At 26.3% G+C, this 13,572-nt stretch overlaps 1 long non-coding RNA gene across 1 annotated transcript in view; it reads left to right on the top strand.

Annotated features, from left to right (window-relative positions):
* The first annotated feature begins 4,800 nt into the window (after positions 1–4,800).
* Positions 4,801–13,572, top strand: part of LOC133546566 (uncharacterized) — a 55,296-nt gene continuing 46,524 nt past the window's right edge. Inside the window, exon 1 of the long non-coding RNA XR_009805237.1 lies at positions 4,801–5,285. This is a non-coding gene — a long non-coding RNA (uncharacterized LOC133546566). The remainder of the gene's footprint in view (positions 5,286–13,572) is intronic.

Consider the following 13,572-nt stretch of genomic DNA (forward strand, 5'->3'; position numbering starts at 1 on the left):
TTCAAACTGGAAGTGTTTCCAAAGTACAAAAAAGAAGAACCATGATAAACATTCTGATTTTACTCACCCATTCATTCTCAAAATAATCTTACTTATCTCATCGTATGGAATAAAACTTACTTCACCAATTATTTATTTATCAATTTTTATTGTGATGACTTATGGAGTAGACATTGTGAATACATTGAGAACAGGAAGTGAACAAAAGTTTTAGCAACTGTTATGTAAAGAAAAGGGGTAGGATTAATTAAGCTCTGCTTCTTCCTACTCCTTTTACAACATGTTGAAAAGACAAACTGCAAATTGTGATGTGTCATGTTGTATGTATGATGTATCATGTTGTATGTGTGATGTATCATGTTGTATGTGTGATGTATCATGTTGTATGTGTGATGTATCATGTTGTATGCATGCATGTGTGATGTATCATGTTGTATGCGTGCATGTGTGATGTATCATGTTGTATGCATGCATGTGTGATGTATCATGTTGTATGTGTGATGTATCATGTTGTATGTGTGATGTATCATGTTGTATGTGTGATGTATCATGGTGTATGTGTGATGTATCATGTTGTATGTGTGATGTATCATGTTGTATGTGTGATGTATCATGTTGTATGTGTGATGTATCATGTTGTATGTGTGATGTATCATGTTGTATGCATGCATGTGTGATGTATCATGTTGTATGTGTGATGTATCATGTTGTGTGCATGCATGTGTGATGTATCATGTTGTACGTGTGATGTATCATGTTGTATGTGTGATGTATCATGTTGTATGCATGCATGTGTGATGTATCATGTTGTATGCATGCATGTGTGATGTATCATGTTGTATGTGTGATGTATCATGTTGTATGTGTGATGTACCATGTTGTATGCATGCATGTGTGATGTATCATGTTGTATGTGTGATGTATCATGTTGTATGCATGCATGTGTGATGTATCATGTTGTATGCATGCATGTGTGATGTATCATGTTGTATGTGTGATGTATCATGTTGTATGTGTGATGTATCATGTTGTATGTGTGATGTATCATGTTGTATGCATGCATGTGTGATGTATCATGTTGTATGTGTGATGTATCATGTTGTATGCATGCATGTGTGATGTATCATGTTGTATGCATGCATGTGTGATGTATCATGTTGTATGTGTGATGTATCATGTTGTATGCATGCATGTGATGTATCATGTTGTATGTGTGATGTATCATGTTGTATGCATGCATGTGATGTATCATGTTGTATGTGTGATGTATCATGTTGTATGCATGCATGTGTGATGTATCATGTTGTATGCATGCATGTGTGATGTATCATGTTGTATGCATGCATGTGTGATGTATCATGTTGTATGTGTGATGTATCATGTTGTATGCATGCATGTGTGATGTATCATGTTGTATGTGTGATGTATCATGTATGTGTGATGTATCATGTTGTATGCATGCATGTGATGTATCATGTTGTATGTGTGATGTATCATGTTGTATGTGTGATGTATCATGTTGCATGCATGAATGTGTGATGTATCATGTTGTATGCATGCATGTGTGATGTATCATGTTGTATGCATGCATGGGTGATGTATCATGTTGTATGCATGCATGTGTGATGTATCATGTTGTATGCATGCATGTGTGATGTATCATGTTGTATGCATGCATGTGTGATGTATCATGTTGTATGCATGCATGTGTGATGTATCATGTTGTATGTGTGATGTATCATGTTGTATGTGTGATGTATCATGTTGTATGCGTGCATGTGTGATGTATCATGTTGTATGCATGCATGTGTGATGTATCATGTTGTATGTGTGATGTATCATGTTGTATGCATGCATGTGTGATGTATCATGTTGTATGTGTGATGTATCATGTTGTATGCATGCATGTGTGATGTATCATGTTGTATGCATGCATGTGTGATGTATCATGTTGTATGTGTGATGTATCATGTTGTATGTGTGATGTATCATGTTGTATGCATGCATGTGTGATGTACCATGTTGTATGCATGCATGTGTGATGTACCATGTTGTATGCATGCATGTGTGATGTATCATGTTGTATGTGTGATGTATCATGTTGTATGCATGCATGTGATGTATCATGTTGTATGTGTGATGTATCATGTTGTATGTATGCATGTGTGATGTATCATGTTGTATGCATGCATGTGTGATGTATCATGTTGTATGTGTGATGTATCATGTTGTATGCATGCATGTGTGATGTATCATGTTGAATGCATGCATGTGTGATGTATCATGTTGTATGTGTGATGTATCATGTTGTATGCATGCATGTGTGATGTATCATGTTGTATGTGTGATGTATCATGTTGTATGCATGCATGTGTGATGTATCATGTTGTATGTGTGATGTATCATGTTGTATGCATGCATGTGATGTATCATGTTGTATGTGTGATGTATCATGTTGTATGCATGCATGTGTGATGTATCATGTTGTATGCATGCATGTGTGATGTATCATGTTGTATGCATGCATGTGTGATGTATCATGTTGTATGCATGCATGTGTGATGTATCATGTTGTATGTGTGATGTATCATGTTGTATGCATGCATGTGTGATGTATCATGTTGTATGTGTGATGTATCATGTATGTGTGATGTATCATGTTGTATGCATGCATGTGATGTATCATGTTGTATGTGTGATGTATCATGTTGTATGTGTGATGTATCATGGTGTATGTGTGATGTATCATGTTGTATGTGTGATGTATCATGTTGTATGTGTGCATGTGTGATGTATCATGTTGTATGCATGCATGTGTGATGTATCATGTTGTATGCATGCATGTGTGATGTATCATGTTGTATGCATGAATGTGTGATGTATCATGTATGTGTGATGTATCATGTTGTATGCATGCATGTGATGTATCATGTTGTATGTGTGATGTATCATGTTGTATGTGTGATGTATCATGGTGTATGTGTGATGTATCATGTTGTATGTGTGATGTATCATGTTGTATGCATGCATGTGTGATGTATCATGTTGTATGCATGCATGTGTGATGTATCATGCTGTATGCATGAATGTGTGATGTATCATGTTGTATGCATGCATGTGTGATGTATCATGTTGTATGCATGCATGTGTGATGTATCATGTTGTATGCGTGCATGTGTGATGTATCATATTGTATACATGCATGTGTGATGTATCATGTTGTATGCATGCATGTGTGATGTATCATGTTGTATGCATGCATGTGTGATTTATCATGTTGTATGCGTGCATGTGTGATGTATCATATTGTATACGTGCACGTGTGATGTATCATGTTGTATGCATGCATGTGTGATGTATCATGTTGTATGCATGCATGTGTGATGTATCATGTTGTATGCATGCATGTGTGATGTATCATGTTGTATGCATGCATGTGTGATGTATCATGTTGTATGCATGCATGTGTGATGTATCATGTTGTATGCATGCATGTGTGAAGTATCATGTTGTATGCATGCATGTGTGATGTATCATGTTGTATGCATGCATGTGTGATGTATCATGTTGTATGTGTGATGTATCATGTTGTATGTGTGATGTATCATGTTGTATGCATGCATGTGTGATGTATCATGTTGTATGCATGCATGTGTGATGTATCATGTTGTATGCATGCATGTGTGATGTATCATGTTGTATGCATGCATGTGTGATGTATCATGTTGTATGCATGCATGTGTGATGTATCATGTTGTATGCATGCATGTGTGATGTATCATGTTGTATGCATGCAGGTTCAAAATAAAAATCAAACAACTCAACTCAACAACTGTATGATTATTGAATATATGATTAGTATATAAATAAAGATATGTTTAGTGTATGATTATTAAATACATGTTTAGTGTATTAATATTAAATACATGTTTAGTGTATAAATAATAACTAAATGTTTAGTGTATACATATTAAATACATGTTCAATGTATGAATATTAAATATATGATTAGTATATAATTAAATATGTTTTAGTATATGATTATTAAATACATGTTTAGTGTATAAATATTAAATACATGTTTAGTGTATGAATATTAAATACATGTTTAGTGTATGAATATTAAATACATGTTTAGTGTATGAATATTAAATACATGTTTAGTGTATCAGTATTAAAGGCCTACTGAAATGAGATGTTCTTATTTAAAGGGGGATAGCAGGTCCATTCTATGTGTCATACTTGACCATTTCGCGATATTGCCATATTTCTGCTGAAAGGATTTAGTAGAGAACATCGATGATAAAGTTTACAACTGGAGAAAAGCCCTGCCTGTACAGGAAGTCGCAGACGATGACGTCACATGTTGATGAAAGGATTTAGTAGAGAACATCGAGGATAAAGTGTGCAACTTTTGGTACTTCCTGAAAAAGCCCTGCCTGTACAGGAAGTCGCAGACGATGATGTCACATGTTGATGAAAGGATTTAGTAGAGAACATCGAGGATAAAGTTGACAACTGGAGAAAAGCCCTGCCTGTACAGGAAGTGGCAGACGATGATGTCACAAGTTGATGTCTCCTCACACATTCACATTGTTTTGAATGGGCGCCTCCAACAAAAACAGCTATTCGGACCGAGAAAACGACAATTTCCCCATTAATTTGAGCGAGGATGAAAGATTCCTGTTTGAGGATATTGATAGCGACAGACTAAAAAAAAATAAAAAAATAAAAAAAAAAGTAAAAAAAAACAAAAACGCGATTGCATTGGGACGGATTCCAATCCCTTATCTTTCTATTGTGTTGCTAGTGTTTTAGAGAGTTTAATAGTACCTGATAGTCGGAGGTGTACGTCCACGGGTGTTGTTAGAGCCAAATACACTTTCTGTCTGTCAAGTTGATGACGTCACTAAAGGGGTTGGCTCCAAGGCCAAGTACCTGGCTATTTAGGGAGGAGTCAGGATCTTGCTCAGGTGTTGCTGAGTAGAGGTGCAACAGTTTTTGACTTTGCCAGGCTGGTATTTGTTTGCTCCCGTGTATTTTCTGTTTTTGTACAAAGTGTGTTATATAAATGTGACTTTATGAAATTAAATATTTTTGTTAAACATGGACACAATTTTGGACATCAATTATTAGCCGGCTGCACACGTCTGAACTAGCTTCATTTATATTCGGCAAGCAGTAGCAGTAATAGTATAGGACTTTACCGCTCCAGGTGTGTTGACGCCATGTCTCAGGGAAGTCGACGGCAGCTTCATGGACGGCACAATCTCAGCTTTTCTCCGGTAAGAACTGACTTTTTACCACAATTTTCCCACCGAAACCTGCTGGTTGACATTCCGTCGTGATTCAAGTTCGCTTGACTGCGCTCTCATCCATAGTAAAGTTTCACCTCCGTGAATTTTAAACAAAGAATCACCATATGTTTGTGTGGCTAAAGGCTAAAGCTTCCCAACTCCGTCTTTCTACTCTGACTTCTCCAATATTAATTGAACAAATTGCAAAAGATTCAGCAACACAGATGTCCAAAATACTGTGTAATTAGGCCGTTAAAGCAGATGACTTTTAGCTGTGTGTGTGCGCAGGGCTAATATTTCCTAACAGTCCGTGACGTCACGCGTACACGTCATCATTACACCACCTTTTCAAGACCAAACTCCCGGGAAATTTAAAATTGTAATTTAGTCAACTAAAAAGGCCATATTGTCATGTGTTGCAATGTTAATATTTCATCATTGATATATAAACTATCAGACTGTGTGGTCGCTAGTAGTGGCTTTTAATACATGTTTAGTGTATAAATATTAAATACATGTTTGGTGTATGAATATTAAATACATGTTTAGTGTATTAATATTAAATACATGTTTAGTGTATGAATATTAAATACATGTTTAGTGTATGGATATTAAATACATGTTTAGTGTATTAATATTAAATACATGTTTAGTGTCCATCCATCCATTTTCTACCGCTTATTCCCTTTCGGGGTCGCGGGGGGCGCTGGCGCCTATCTCAGCTACAATCGGGCAGAAGGCGGGGTACACCCTGGACAAGTCGCCACCTCATCGCAGGGCCAACACAGATAGACAGACAACATTCACACTCACATTCACACACTAGGGACCATTTAGTGTTGCCAATCAACCTATCCCCAGGTGCATGTCTTTGGAAGTGGGAGGAAGCCGGAGTACCCGGAGGGAACCCACGCATTCACGGGGAAAACATGCAAACTCCACACAGAAAGATCTTGAGCCTGGATTTGAACCCAGGACTGCAGGACCTTCGTATTGTGAGGCAGACGCACTAACCCCTCTGCCACCGTGAAGCCCCATGTTTAGTGTATAAATATTAAATAAATGTTTAGTGTATAAATATTAAATACATGTTTAGTGTATTATTATTAAATACATGTTTAGTGTATGGATATTAAATACATGTTTAGTGCATGAATATTAAATACATGTTTAGTGTATGAATATTAAATACATGTTTAGTGTATTAATATTAAATACATGTTTAGTGTATTACATACATGTTTAGTGTATGAATATTAAATACATGTTTAGTGTATGAATATTAAATACATGTTTAGTGTATTAATATTAAATACATGTTTAGTGTATTACATACATGTTTAGTGTATGGATATTAAATACATGTTTAGTGTATGAATATTAAATATATGTTTAGTGTATGAATATTAAATACATGTTTAGTGTATGAATATTAAATACACGTTTAGTGTATGAATATTAAATACATGATTAGTGTATTAATATTAAATACACGTTCAGTGTATGAATATTAAATACATGTTTAGTGTATGAATATTAAATACATGTTTAGTGTATTAAATACATGTTTAGTGTATGAATATTAAATGCATGTTTAGTGTATGAATATTAAATACATGTTTAGTGTATTAATATTAAATACACGTTCAGTGTATGAATATTAAATACATGTTTAGTGTATGAATATTAAATACATGTTTAGTGTATGAATATTAAATACATGTTTAGTGTATTAATATTAAATACACGTTCAGTGTATAAATATTAAATACATGTTTAGTGTATGAATATTAAATACATGTTTAGTGTATAAATATTAAATACATGTTTAGTGTATGAATATTAAATACATGTTTAATGTATGAATATTAAATAAATGTTTAGTGTATAAATATTAAATACATGTTTCGTGTACGAATATTAAATACATGTTTAGTGTATGAATATTAAATACATGTTTAATGTATGAATATTAAATTCATGTTTAGTGTATTAATATTAAATACATGTTTAGTGTATTAATATTAAATACATGTTTAGTGTATAAATAATAACTAAATGTTTAGCGTATGAATATTAAATAATTGTTCAGTGTATAGATATTAAATACATGTTTAGTGTAATAATATTAAATATATGTTTAGTTTATTAAAATTAAATACATGTTTTTGTATTAATATTAAATACATGTTTAGTGTATAAATATTAAATACATGTTTAGTGTATTAATATTAAACACATGTTTAGTGTATTAATATTAAACACATGTTTAGTGTCTGAATATTAAATACATGTTTAGTGTACGAATATTAAATACATGTTTAGTGTATGAATATTCAATACATGTTTACTGTATAAATATTAAATACATGTTTAGTGTATTAATATTAAATACATGTTTAGTGGATTAATATTAAATATATATTTAGTTTATTAAAATTAAATACATGTTTTTGTATTAATATTAAATACATGTTTAGTGTATTAATATTAAATACATGTTTACTGTATTAATATTAAATACATGTTTAGTGTATAAATAATAACTACATGTTTAGTGTATGAATATTAAATACATGTTTAGTGTATAAATATTAAATACATGTTTAGTGTATTAATATTAAATATATGTTTAGTTTATTAAAATTAAATACATGTTTTTGTATAAATATTAAATACATGTTTAGTATATGATTATTAAATACATGTTCAGTGTATTAATATTAAATACATGTTTAGTGTATGAATATTAAATACATGTTTAGTGTATAAATATTAAATACATGTTTAATGTATGAATATTAAATACATGTTTAGTGTATGAATATTAAATACTAGTTTAATGTATGAATATTAAATACATGTTTAGTGTATAAATATTAAATACATGCTTCGTGTATAAATATTAAATACATATTTAGTGTATAAATATTAAATACATATTTAGTGTATGAATATTAAATACATGATTAGAGTATTAATATTAAATACATGATTAGTGTATAAATATTAAATACATGTTTAGTGTATTAATATTAAATACATGTTTAGTGTATTAATATTAAATACAAGTTTAGTGTATAAATAATAACTAAATGTTTAGTGTATGAATATTAAATTCATGTTTAGTGTATAAATGTTAAATATATGTTTAGTGTACAAATATTAAATATATGTTTAGTTTATTAAAATTAAATACATGTTTTTGTATTAATATTAAATACATGTTTATGGTAGAAATATTAAATACATGTTGAGTGTATTAATATTAAATACATGTTTAGTGTATGAATATTAAATACATGTTTAGTGTATGAATATTAAATACATGTTTAGTGTATGCATATTAAATACATGTTTAGTGTATGAATATTCAATACATGTTTAGTGGATATATAATAAATACATATTTAGTGTATTAATATTAAATACATGTTTAGTGTATTAATATTAAATATATCTTTAGTTTATTAAACTTAACTACAGGTTTTTGTATTAATATTAAATACATGTTTAGTGTATGAATATTAAATACACGTTTAGTGTATGAATATTAAATACATGTTTAGTTTATGAATATTAAATAAATGTTTAGTGGATATATAATAAATACATATTTAGTGTATTAATATTAAATACATGTTTAGTGTATTAATATTAAATACATGTTTAGTGTATGAATATTAAATACAGGTTTAGTGTATTAATATTAAATACATGTTTAGTATAAAAATATTAAATACACTTTTAGTGTATAAATATTAAATACACGTTTAGTGTATAAATATTAAATACATGTTTAGTGTATTAATATTAAATACATGTTTAGTGTATTAATATTAAATGTTTAGTTTATTAAAATTAAATACATGTTTTTGTATTAATATTAAATACATGTTTAGTGTATTAATATTAAAAACATGTTTCGTATATAAATGTTAAATACATGTTTAGTGTATGAATGTTAAATACATGTTTAGTGTATTAATATTAAATATATGTTTAGTGTATTAAAATTAAATACATGTTTTTGTATTAATATTAAATACATGTTTAGTGTTTAAATATTAAATACATGTTTTTGTATTAATATTAAATACATGTTTAGTGTATAAATATTAAATACATGTTTAGTGTATGAATAATAACTACATGTTTAGTGTATAATTATTAAATACATGTTTAGTGTATTAATATTAAATACATGTTTAGTGTATGAATATGAAATATACAAGTTTAGTGTGAAAATATTAAATACATGTTTAGTCTATTATTAAATTCCATTTTAGTGTATAATTATTAAATACATGTTTAGTGTATTAATATTAAATACATGTTTAGTGTATTAATATTAAATATATATTGAGTTTATTAAAATTAAATACATGTTTTTGTATTAATATTAAATACATGTTTCGTGTATAAATATTAAATACATGTTTAGTGTATGAATAATAACTACATGTTTAGTGTATTAATATTAAATACATGTTTAGTATATAAATATTAAATACACGTTTAGTGTATAAATATTAAATACATGTTTAGTGTATTAATATTAAATACATGTTTAGTGTATCAATATTAAATACATGTTTAGTGTATTAATATTAAATGTTTAGTTTATTAAAATTAAATACATGTTTTTGTATTAATATTAAATACATGTTTAGTGTATTAATATTAAAAACATGTTTAGTGTATTAATATTAAATATATGTTTGTGTATAAATATTAAATACATGTTTAGTGTATTAATATTAAATATATGTTTAGTTTATTAAACTTAAATACATGTTTTTGTATTAATATTAAATACATGTTTAGTGTATGAATATTAAATACACATTTAGTGTATGAATATTAAATACATGTTTAGTTTATGAATATTAAATATATGTTTAGTGGATAAATAATAAATAAATATTTAGTGTATTAATATTAAATACATGTTTAGTGTATAAATATTAAATACATGTTTAGTGTATAAATATTAAATACATGTTTAGTGTATTAATATTAAATACACTTTTAGTGTATAAATAGTAAATACACGTTTAGTGTAACAATATTAAATACATGCTTAGTGTATAATATTAAATATATGTTTAGTTTATTAAAATTAAATATATGTTTTTGTATTAATATTAAATACATATTAAGTGTAAGAATAATAACTACATGTTTATTGAATGAATATTAAATACATGTTTAGTGTATGAATATTTAATACATGTTTAGTGTATTAATATTAAATATGTGTTTAGTTTATTAAAATTAAATACATGTTTTTTTATTAATATTACATACATGTTTAGTGTATTAATATTAAATATATGTTTAGTTTATTAAAATTAAATACATGTTTTTGTATTAATATTAAATACATGTTTAGTGTATTAATATTAATTACACTTTTAGTGTATAAATAGTAAATACACGTTTAGTGTAACAATATTAAATACATTTTTAGTGTATTAATATTAAATATATGTTTAGTGTATGAATATTAAATACATGTTTAGTTTATTAAAATTAAATACATTTTTTTGTACTAATATTAAATACATGTTTAGTGTATAAATATTAAATACATGTTTAGTGTATGAATATTCAATACATGTTTACTGTATACATATTAAATACATGTTTAGTGTATGAATATTAAATATATGTTTAGTTTATTAAACTTAAATACATGTTTTTGTATTAATATTAAATACATGTTTAGTGTATGAATATTAAATACACGTTTAGTGTATGAATATTAAATACATGTTTAGTTTATGAATATTAAATACATGTTTAGTGGATATATAATAAATACATATTTAGTGTATTAATATTAAATACATGTTTAGTGTATAGATATTAAATACATGTTTAGTGTATTAATATTAAATACATGTTTAGTGTATAAATATTAAATACAGGTTTAGTGTATTAATATTAAATACATGTTTAGTGTATGAATAATAACTACTTGTTTAGTGTATGAATATTAAATACATGTTTAGTGTATTAATATTAAATGTTTGGTTTATTAAAATTAAATACATGTTTTTGTATTAATATTAAATACATGTTTAGTGTATTAATATTAAAAACATGTTTAGTGTATGAATGTTAAATACATGTTTAGTGTATGAATGTTGAATACATGTTTAGTGTATTAATATTAAATATATGTTTAGTGTATTAAAATTAAATACATGTTTTTGTATTAATATTAAATACATGTTTAGTGTATAAATATTAAATACATGTTTATTGTATTAATATTAAATACATGTTTAGTGTATAAATATAAGTGTATGAGAAACCAAACTTATGTAGAAAAAAAATAAAAGAAACCAAAAAAAAGGAAAAAGAGAGAGAGAGAGACGGAAAGGACCGGGCATATTAAGAGGGAACGTGCGCCCTCCTGTGGCCTCCTGTCGCAACCGCACACATAAAGAAATTCATTATTTCCAAGTGTGCCTTATTTAGAGGATAATAAATACATGTTTACTAAATGAATATTAAATATATGATTAGTATATGAATGTTAAATACATGTTTAGTTTATGAATATTAAATACATGTTTAGTTTATTAATATTAAATATATATTTAGTTTATTAAAATTAAATACATGTTTTGTATTAATATTAAATACATGTTTAGTGTATAAATATTAAATACATGTTTAGTGTATTAATATTAAATACATGTTTAGTGTATGAATATTAAATACATGTTTAGTGTATAAATATTGAATACATGTTTAGTGTATTAATATTAAATACATGTTTAGTGTACAAATATTAAATACATGTTTAGTGTATTAATTATAAATACACGTTTAGTGTTTTAATAGTAAATACACGTTTAGTGTAACAATATTAGATACATGTTTAGTGTATTAATATTAAATATATGTTTAGTTTATTAAAATTAAATACATGTTTTTGTATTAATATTAAATACATATTAAGTGTAAGAATAATAACTACATGTTTATTGAATGAATATTAAATACATGTTTAGTGTATAAATATTTAATACATGTTTAATGTATGAATATTAAATACATGTTTAATGTATGAATATTAAATACATGTTTAGTGTATGAATATTGAATACATGTTTAATGTATGAATATTAAATACATGCTTAGTGTATGAATATTAAATACATGTTTAGTGTATTAATATTAAATACATGTTTAGTGTATAAATAATAACTAAATGTTTAGTGTATGAATATTAAATTCATGTTTAGTGTATAAATGTTAAATATATGTTTAGTGTATAAATATTAAATATATGTTTAGTTTATTAAAATTAAATACATGTTTTTGTATTAATATTAAATACATGTTTAGTGTATAAATATTAAATACATGTTTAGTGTATTAATATTAAATACATGTTTAGTGTATGAATATTAAATACATGTTTAGTGTATTAATATTAAATACATGTTTAGTGTATGAATATTAAATACAGGTTTAGTTTATTAATATTAAATACATGTTTAGTGTATGAATAATAACTACATGTTTAGTGTATGAATATTAAATACATGTTTAGTGTATGAATATTAAATACATGTTTAGTTTATGAATATTAAATACATGTTTACTGTATTAATATTAAATTTATATTTAGTTTATTAAAATTAAATACATGTTTTTGTATTAATATTAAATACATGTTTAGTGTATAAATATTAGATACATGTTTAGTGTATAAATATTAAATACATGTTTAGTGGATTAATATTAAATATATGTTTAGTGTATGAATAATAACTACATGTTTATTGTATAAATATTAAATACATGTTTAGTGTATTAATATTAAATACATGTTTAGTGTATGAATAATAACTACATGTTTAGTTTATGAATATTAAATACATGTTTAATGTATGAATATTGAATATAAGTTTAGTGTGAAAATATTAAATACATGTTTAGTGTATGAATATTAAATACATGTTTAGTGTATGAATATTAAATACATGTTTAGTGTATCAATATTAAATACATGTTTAGTGTATTAATATTAAATGTTTAGTTTATTAAAATTAAATACATGTTTTTGTATTAATATTAAATACATGTTTAGTGTATTAATATTAAAAACATGTTTAGTGTATTAATATTAAATATATGTTTGTGTATAAATATTAAATACATGTTTAGTGTATTAATATTAAATATATGTTTAGTTTATTAAACTTAAATACATGTTTTTGTATTAATATTAAATACATGTTTAGTGTATGAA

Source organism: Nerophis ophidion, unplaced genomic scaffold (genome assembly GCF_033978795.1).
Source record: "Nerophis ophidion isolate RoL-2023_Sa unplaced genomic scaffold, RoL_Noph_v1.0 HiC_scaffold_32, whole genome shotgun sequence".
Lineage (NCBI taxonomy): Eukaryota > Metazoa > Chordata > Actinopteri > Syngnathiformes > Syngnathidae > Nerophis > Nerophis ophidion.